The following is a 10000-nucleotide window of genomic DNA, read 5'->3' as shown; positions in this document are numbered from 1 at the left end:
GATCCGTTGTATTCCGTTCTATACCCGATAAAAGCCGTTACTTGCCCGCTTTAGGCGTTGATATTTGGACGGCAATGGCTGCAACTTAAACTGACTAAATTTTTGTTATTTTTATTTATTTAATTATTTTGTTTTTGTTATCAGTTTCCATTAAACTGGAAGGATTCTCGCCTGCTTATCGATTATATCGCCCGCTGCGTGGACCTATTAGGAGACATTACGTAACCGGCAGGAGCTCCTTTTACGCAACCGGTAGGAAACTGTTACGTAAACAGAGCGGACTGGCGAATTTTCAAAACGGATGTCTTTTGAGGGAGGGACCAGAAATATATATATATATATATATATATATATATATATATATATATATATATATATATATATGTATATATATATATAGTGTCAATAATTTCAGATCAAACAGAAATTCTCAATCAAGTTTTTCTCATGTAGGGATCGTTAAGTGTTAACAGGTCGTGACCAGAGGTCATCCATTATTGATATCACCCGTAAAGGGGTTGGTCTGTTAGTGTCAACAGTGCACCTTACGCGGTGCACTGTAGGCATTTTAGCGAATGTTTAAGCGAGGTGCTTCTGTGCTCTGCTATCCAGTGATGGGGCTAATTGATTTTGTAATTTATCTGGCGTTACAGAATCGGTCTCATTCCGGTTATTTGGGTTCGGGGGTCCACACCAGCCCTCCTAAATGGATAGAGTTATTACATTTCACTTTCATCGTCCTTGTTTTAAAGAAGTAAAATCATAAAAAAAATAATTCCGCGTAAATAATATAGAAGAGAGCTCTTGTATTAGAAAGCGCAAGAAACTTTTGTAATCTTTATTAAAAAAAAAACTTTTCATTTAATCGTTGTTTATTGCAAATTGGATGAGGATTTCGTTAATAATCGTTTTCACAGTTTAGTTATCTCTCCTCCTGGGTTCTATAGCGTCAGAACACTTAGGTGTGTTGCAAGTTTTATTTTTTTATTTTTTATTTTATTTTTTTTATAAAGGCAGGGACGTTAACACTTCCCTTAACCGGCCTCCTCTCTCAGAGCTTGGATAGAAGTTTTCAGAAGTTTTACATCGGCTCAAATTATACATCGCTTGGCTGGCTCAATAACATCCATGAAAGGTATGGAAATGTTACCCGGTTGGAATCTCACGGTGAATGATTTGGAATTAGAATGTGGACATACTCGAAAAAAGTGGACATGCTTACTTTAGTAAAAAAAAAAAAAAAGTGGACATACTCGTAAAAAGGGGGACATACTTTAGTTTAAAAAAATGGACATATTCGTAAAAAAAGGGGACATACTTGAGTAAAAAAAAAAGTGGACATACTCGTAAAAAGGGGAACATACTTTAGTAAAACAAAAAAAGTGGACATATTCGTAAAATAGGGGACATACTTTAGTAAAAAAAAAAAATTGACATACTCGTAAAAATAGGGACATACTTTAGTAAAAAAAAAAGTGGACATAGTCGTAAAAACGGGGACATACTTTCGTAAAAAAGTGGACATACTCGTACAAAAGGGGACATACTTTAGTAAAAAAAAATGGACATACTCGTTAAAAATGGAAGCGAATTTATCAGTAGTTGTCGCACTTTTAAAACTAGGAAAAGGTGGGGTATAATTGTCGCTCTAAAATGTACCTTTCATTATTGTTAATATATTATTGTAGACATTCCCACAAGGGCATTATTATTAAAAAAAACAATGCTACATTATTAAACATTCTTAAGCCGTTATTGGGGAAGACAGCTAGCACGTCTCCCTACCAGCAGAAGACTCTCTCTCTCTCTCTCTCTCTCTCTCAGCGTCCAGACAAACAGCCTCCGCCACTCTTCCCCCTTCCCCTCCCCGGACCAAAGGTGAAAGTGGGAGGAGGACTTGGTGACCTCGTTTGTGCCCCGTGGACCGACGTACCCAGGGGTTGCCCACGTTGAAGATGAGATTAGAATATTGCACGCGCCCTTGCAACGGCGTTGCACGGTCTAGGATGGTGAAAACGCGCTTGGAAACAAAAAAATAAAAATCCCAAGGATTTCTCTCAGGGCAGCATCCATGACTGAAGGCCGGCCGGTGGGGGGTGTTTGGTAGCCTGGCTGGCCGTCAAAGTTCCTGCTTGAGACGTGTTTGTTTGTACGTCACGAACCGCAACTGTTTAGATTTAGAGGAAGGTGGCGTTAATTTTGAATTGTGTTTTGTGCTGTATCTAATGTATGTTACTGTATTTTGTTGTATCTTGAATTTATTTTGTATTGTCTTATGTATTTTCCTATCATTTAACTGTATTTTCGTAAGGGAATTTATTAATTTTGCAATGTATTGTGTTTTATATTTTTTACTATAATTTCATCGTATTTTCATAAGAGGATGTGTTGATTTTGCATTGGATTTTGAGCTTTATTTTATGTATTTTACTACAATTTTATTGTATTCTCGCTTTACTTTACATTGCGCCAAATGTTGCACATGTTAAGCAGTAATGAGGGTTATTTTGTCCAGTCACCGTTCGATGTTTCCCGTCAAAACTGGTCTGTTCTTTTTGCCCTAGAAAGTTCGTGCACGCGCGCACACATATTTATACGTTCCGTTTTTAATGTCGCATGATAATTTTGTAATTTTTCTATATACATAGATACATACGAATGCATACGTAAAAAAAAACATATGTGCTTGTGTGTGTGTGTGAATGTGAATGTATATGTATGTGTGTATGCATTGTTATATTCATTTTTCTTTAGATAGTGACGCGGAAGGTATAAGATGCATTATCGATTTTACCCACGTGCCTGCGCAAATGGACACGCCCCTGGTCACGAAACGTTTGGCCCCCCGGCTCCACTTCGTATCTGCCACGTATGTATTTCTAGGTTCGAAACGTTTTGCGTTATACCCTAGTACGTACCGGTACGTATTGAAGATGCACTATAAAAAGCTCAGCGCTCCTGACTCCAGTCAGACAATAGTTCCTGATATAGAAGATGGCGGACGTAGAAAAGTTTATAGAAAAGGTTGAAGTTGTGACGGTTGTTCCCCCCCGCAAACCGTGGTGTAATATTCGGTCAGTTATCCTGAGTATAGGGATGTTTGCCCTTGGGTGTTTCTTAACTGGTCTAGTGGCACCGTTCATTGCGCGTTCACATAGCTGGATTCCACCACCAAATGTATCTCGGATTCCACCACCAAACGTATCTTCGATTCTACCACCAAATGTGTCGGCAAACATAACCCCATTCCCGACTTCCGGTGACAGTGTCGTAATCGACGAAATGACACTCGGATGTGACACCATCAGGAGGAGACATAATTTGTCCGAATTCATCGAAGGTCCGGACGAGGAACTAAGCGAGCAAGGGCAGTTCGTGATGACCCACTGCTTTGGAGATGACAGTTACCGGCCCGACTCGGATCACCTGTGCCTTCCCGATCAAAAGTTTAGCAGGATGAAGAGACAAGTGTTTAAAAAGCATAAAAGTTACGTCTGTTATTCCTGTGAGGTCGCTGTGATTGAAGATACCCAGTGTAGATGGCAGCACAAGGACAGTTACCGACAGAACCAGAAACCTTCCTGCTCCCATTGCTAGCCGTGGTGTTAGTGAACCCCGAAATGAGAAGGTAAGGAATTTTCAGAGTAGCACGAAAAAATGTTTTAATAAAAGATTTTGTAACAAATCTCTGAAATACCAAGTTGTATTAACTTTTTTTTTTCTCTAGTTTTTCCTGTGACGTTACTCAGTTTTTGACATATAACCCTCCACTCTGAAATCTAAAAAAAATGTTTGTTTAAATATAAGATTAATTTTCATTGATATCATAATCCTCCATAGAAAAATCTGGCGAAATAACGTTAAAGGAAACAGTCGAGTCAAATGTAACTGTGCAAAATATCATAATAATTTAAGTAAACGGTGAATCATAAAAAGTACCAGTCATTGGTATTTACAGTACATGGCTTTTTCAGTGGATCCCACCAGAACCGGCTGTGTGAATTTGGGGGAGGGGGAGTGAGAAGCTATTCTCGCAGCGACTGCTTGCTCAACAGCAACCACGAAAACGCGTCAAAACGTGTCCCCCACATGCACTGCTGTGTCCCGCCTCAAGCCTGGCCTGTCTCGTCGTTGTGGTAATAACTGTTGTGACGCCTGTCTTGGCGGAAATAAGCATTTATATATATTCATATACTTAATATTCCTCGCCGCTGGCCGTGCGAAATTTAAGTTTTATACAATATGTTGTTACTTTGAAGAAAGTTTGATGTATTAGATGTTTACGCCACTGTGATGTAGCTTAGTACTTTGAAGAAAGTGTCATTTATTTAATATATATGCCGTTGTGATGTAACTTATTCCAATGATGACTGTAGCATATATTATGCTATCTATTGAATGCGGGTTATTGGTGTATTAGAGACTGCAGTTCGGCTATTTTGACGAAGGATAATACTCATATTTCTTCGTGTCTGCAGTATACACACACACACACACCAAACGGTTAAATATGGTTTAATGGGCATTGTGACGAGCACCTTCATTCCTTTCAAATACCCAGGGTAGCTACCGCTCTCTCATTTTTATTTTATTTATTTGTTTTTTAATTATTTATTTATTTATTTTGTCAGAAGATAAAAGGAAAGGAGTGAAATTGTTCAAGAATTTGTGGCTCACCAGGTTCAACTTTTTGGTTGTGCTTTATTCCTTCTTGCCAGTATCAGCTGCTAGTCCAAGATGTTTTATTGTAACTCTCAATAGTTTGTTGTAATTCAGTTCCTCTCTACTACTGGGTTGTTATCTTGTGATCTCTGTCATTACGTTTGTCATGGCCTGCTCAACTTGTGATTTGTATATTTGTATCAGTGTTGTAAAGATAATGGCTTCATAGTCAGAGGCCAGCCGTGGCAATAGTATTTTCCTTTATTTTTGTAATTTTTTCAAGCAATGTTTATTGAGATAATATTTTCCATATATTTTGTAATTGATTCAAACAATGATTACTGAGATGTTTTCCATATATCTTGTAATTGCTGCAATCCATATATCTTGTAATTGCTTCAACAATTTTTACGGAGATAATATTTTCCATATATTTTGTAATTGCTTCAAGCAATGTTTACTGAGATGTTTTCCATATATTTTTTAATTGCTTGAAGTTTATGTAGTTAGTATTCATGAGTCAAATAACATGTATGTATCAATCAATACCTCTCTATGTGTTGTATTTTAGGATTGATTTTGTGATGAGTAAGTTACTGCGCAAGTCATCGAAGGCCAGAATTTGCAAGTGAGGTAAATAAAATATATAAATACCCATGCTGTTTCTGAACCTTAATGCCTTTTCATTATTGATGGATGCATGCATGCATGCCTTTGCTGTGTTTATGTGACGTACCCGTGAAACGTATGAAGTCCCGATAAGCAAGATTCATGGGTTCTTGATAATGATGAAGTGCTGAGCGTCAGAAGGCCTTGCGCACTCGAAAAGAAGATAAAGACAAAAAATGACATTTCTATCTACCATTATCAGGAGAAATAAGGAGATTAGCTTACGTCAAATACCGAAGAGAGAGAGAGAGAGAGAGAGTTTAAACAACAACGTAGGCCACATTAGTGTGCATTACACCACGAACGTTCCGACTCTCTCTCGTCTCTCCCATGCTAAACCGGAGCCCCAGTTTGACAGTTTGCTTTTTTTTCTTCGTTTCTTCTTTTCTTCTCTTATCTTCTTCTCTTATTATTATTATTATGTAAATTAAGTATGATTTTTCTGTTAATTCATCGAATTGTTAATCTTTCCCTCTTGTATCAAGCGAAGATTCCTTATACATTCTCCAGTTATTCATACACCTCGCACAGAGTTTTCTGTTCGAAATTGATTACAAAATATGGCAAATTTCTGTTTTGAAAAATGTTAAATTACTTCAAGACAAGATACAGTAACTGTAGCTGTCCAGAATGTATAATTTAACTGGTGTCTGTTTTTCAGCTGAGCCATTCTATATGAAGTTGTAGGAAGACCCATTTTAAAACTCCCTGACTGTCCGGAGCCCTGTATTTTTTTTCTTGGGGACATGTAAAAAAACAGCTGTAGTAGCGTGGTAGTTGTTAATAGTATAAACAGTAGCAAAGTCAATAGCACTAGGCCTCGTTAATCCCCAGTGGTACTAGCAGGGCTCCTATAGTCACTGAGCATCATGATGATGTTATAGTGCCAGTCAAAAATAGTAGCAGTTTCATAGTAAGCCACAGTTATCACTCATGTTGTAGTGCTACTCAAAAATAGTAGGTACCAGTGGGTACTATTTTATAGTAAGCCCCAGTAGTCCTAGCAAGCAGCAGGATTTCCAAAGCCACCACTGAGGAGCAACATGTTATAATAGTACTAGTCAAAAATAGTACTAGTGACTGTGATGCAGCACTTTGAGGCGGAGAAGAGGCCTTCTTCCTATATTATACCTTTAACCTTGGACCATTTGGGAAGTTGGTTGGTTAGTCAGAGGAGGGAGGAAGGGGGGGATAGACCCTGGGGGCGGCAGGGATTGGAGTCTCAGACCTTAATAGCGGCGACGGTAGGGCTGACTAGCTGACACACACACACAGTGACTGCCTTTGTGGGCTGGGTTCTTCCTGACCCTCCTAAACTGAGGAGGAAGAGGGGAAAGGGGGGAAGGGGGAGAAGAAGAAGAGGAGAAGGGGGAGGAGGAGTCCTTGCCCTTGCCCTAGTAACCAATTTCCTTTGGCCCATTGTCACTTTCACTTTTTTTGTGTGCGCGTGCAGTTACTGCTGCTGCTAATTTGCGTTGTTGGATGTTGTCGTCTTCTTGTTATTGTTGTCATTGTTAATGCTGGTGCCTTTATGTATAGAAATTAGGAGAGAGAGAGAGAGAGAGAGAGAGAGGCTGGCGTCGCGCCCTGGTTGTTTGTCGAAAGTTCTCGGCTCTGCGTTAGTGGCGAAAGTTACGTTACGGAGCGTAATCTCGAGACTGTTATGCGTGGTTATGTTTGGGGAACGTGAGAGCACATTTTGAGAGAGAAAGTAGCACATCTAGATGGATGGATGGAGGGAAGGTCAGCTGGGTTCTTTACAAACAGAGAGAGAGAGAGAGAGAGACAGAGACAGAGAGAGCTGAACACACGTCGTAAGCTATTTTGTCACTTACAAGACTGCCTTCCTTTCGTCACCTGTGGTGCTTATGTTCATCGTAACATGGAAATTATAATTTCAGATACACCGACTTTAGTTCGTGAATTTCCGAGTGCGTGCGCTTTAGTGTGTGTGCTTGTGCGCGCTCTGAGTCAGTTATGTACTGTTGGCGTGCACGCACGCACGCAAGGAAAATAATAAATATCGTTATGTGGGTCATCCCTAGACCTATCAGGAACATCCTTGTACGTTTGTTGCTCTTTTCTCTCGCGTTTATTTTATCCTTCTGGTTTAGTTTTCTGCGCTTTTCGCGTTATTCACAGTCCCCGTTGCTGTCTTATCTGTCTGCGATAACAGACGGGGAAGACAGAGGAGCACAGACAAATGTCTGTGTGTGTGTGTGTGTGTGTGTGAGAGAGAGTGTCTTAACCCAAAGCAATTCCATCTTACTTGACTGTCGTCATCACGCTTTGGCAGCGTCCCAAGTGGGCAGGTCTCTCTCTCTCTCTCTCTCTCTCTCTCTCTCTCTCTCTCTCTCGTCTATGGCTTTGGCCAGGATGTATATTTTGCCCAAGTTTGGTAGAGTGCTCCTTCTGATTCTGATCTCTGGCGAGAGAGAGAGAGAGAGAGGCTGAGATATTGGCTACGGTCTACTTCTCCTGTCACGCTATTTATAAGTTGGTCATGGTTTCTTTTCCTCAATTTTTATTTTTGGCCTTTATTTCTTTGTTTACCGAAGGAATTATGATTTGATTTGAGACTATTTACAGGCTACTGTGTGTATATACATGATGAACTCACGGCCGACGGAAACATGTGTGTGTTTGTGTATGTGTGTGTGTGTGTGGCTGAGGACCTAGGTATTTCTTTCCTTCTAACTTTGGGTACTTAAACGCGTGGTGGTGTCCTTTCTAAGTTTCAAACGCTACTTATACCGGAACATGATTTGTGGCCGAAGATCTGACTTATGTATATCTTTTGTTTATTTTACACTTCGGTGTTTCTTTTACACTCTTACCTTGCTTACACAATTACGCTCTAACATACACACATATATATATACATGTTTATATATATATATATATATATATATTGCTTTACATTTCTTCTTCGGTCAAGCGAAATGTATTTTATATTAATTCAAGGAAATTATAAGTTATAAAATATTTTTTTATTATATTTCACAAGATAACTTGAAATAAGGTTTTTTTCTTTTAACAGAAAGTTCTTTAATCAAATGATAACTTGATAACATTAGATAAGCCAAACACCATTCACGTATTATTTGCATTAATATATCGGTCGTTATACATATGATAAGCGGTTGGTATGCCTGCTCCTATCTTAACACACTAAAATATTTCTTAATGATTCGGACAAATTACTTAAAAACCTGCGTAAAAACAATGTTTTTCCATACAGTTATATTTTTTACATGTGATAATAGATTCCAATTTTCATACTATGAAAACAAATTGCTCAAACTAATTATTGTACGGAAAATAAAGATAAAAATTATCCGAACGATATATTTTGAGGGGTCAGAGATGTGTATTTCTGGTGATAGAAGTTCACTCTCGACGTGGTTCGGAAGCCGATGGTCCCTTTGCTGAATAACCACTGGTTCCATACAACGTAAAAAAAACACCATACAAACAAATAAGAATATTTTGCAGACGAAGTGATTCGTGCTTCATATTGTAATACTTTTTTTTTATCATACAGCATTAAATGATACCCATGCTTAGGACAATTAGAGCAGTGATTCTCACCATGTGCCACGAGATTATTTGAAGTGTGCCACGAAATATAGTCATGGCACACCAGAAAATACGAAAAATAGGTATAGATTTGGTTCACATGAATGAAAAGTAACACTTATTGATACTGACAATTATTTAAAATATAGCCTACTTTGCAGTTTACATAAGTACTTTCAGCCATGTGAGTTCGTCATAATATTTATTTATAATAATTCTACAATTAATAAAAAAGTTTAATTTAATTATAAGTGGAGATGGCATTCGTTATTGTGATGGGCGTCGTTCTGTCTGGGATGTATGACGTGGTATTGCCTCAGCTTTTCAAACCGTTTTTAGTATAGTTCCTTTTGTTTTCAACCAAAATAGTTGCATTTTAATGTAGCACTGTGTCTACTTGTAATGAGTATATTGCTATGTTGTTATTGAATTTTGATCTTCAGGCTGCCGTTGTTGCTATCATCTGCAATCGATGTTAGGAGTTTAATCACTTCCAAGTTTGATAATTGATATATGTATCATATACAAATGATCCCTATTGTGTTTCTCATCTGCAAAGCGCTTCATGAAAACATCGACCACTATTTTCCATCACTGAGCACATGAGAAGTATGATTGGATTCGAAATCCTTTCATGAATATTCCCTCTAATATTGATTACAGTTGTGTGAAGAAGAGGAACTGGCCACCATTTCTAGTGACAGAGATCTTAAAATAAAACATTCTACTGTACCTATTGACTCATTTTGGATACCTGTTCAAGAGGAATATCCCACATTATCTAAAAAAGCTTTATTACTTTTGTTGCAATTTTCTACATCTTATTTATGTGAACTTGGCTTCTCAACCCTAAATAACATCAAAACTTAGAAGCGAGAGAGGACTACGCTCAACTGAAGAAGAAATGAGGTCTGCTTATCAAACACATTCGACCAAATATTGAGGAAGTCGCCAAATAACACCAGGTACAAGTTTCACACTAATCATCTTCACAATTTACTCTAAGAAAAAACACTGAAATAAAGTAAGTTCATATTTAAAAGTGTTTTATTTCTTAAGTCTGTAGTTCCAATCTCATAGTTACAAGTAT

At 38.1% G+C, this 10000-nt stretch overlaps 1 protein-coding gene and 1 long non-coding RNA gene across 3 annotated transcripts in view; both read left to right on the top strand.

Annotated features, from left to right (window-relative positions):
- Positions 1 to 10000, top strand: part of LOC135224676 (histone-lysine N-methyltransferase SETD1B-like) — a 581280-nt gene that overhangs the window by 525064 nt on the left and 46216 nt on the right. The gene's annotated exons all lie outside the window — the stretch shown is intronic.
- Positions 2683 to 5317, top strand: LOC135224675 (uncharacterized). The gene is made up of 2 exons (XR_010316807.1): positions 2683 to 3628; positions 3975 to 5317. It is a non-coding gene; the product is annotated as an uncharacterized LOC135224675 (long non-coding RNA).

This window comes from Macrobrachium nipponense, chromosome 12 (genome assembly GCF_015104395.2).
Source record: "Macrobrachium nipponense isolate FS-2020 chromosome 12, ASM1510439v2, whole genome shotgun sequence".
NCBI lineage: Eukaryota > Metazoa > Arthropoda > Malacostraca > Decapoda > Palaemonidae > Macrobrachium > Macrobrachium nipponense.
The sequence above is the reverse complement of the archived record's forward strand: the minus strand, read 5'-3'. Positions and strand labels throughout refer to the sequence as shown.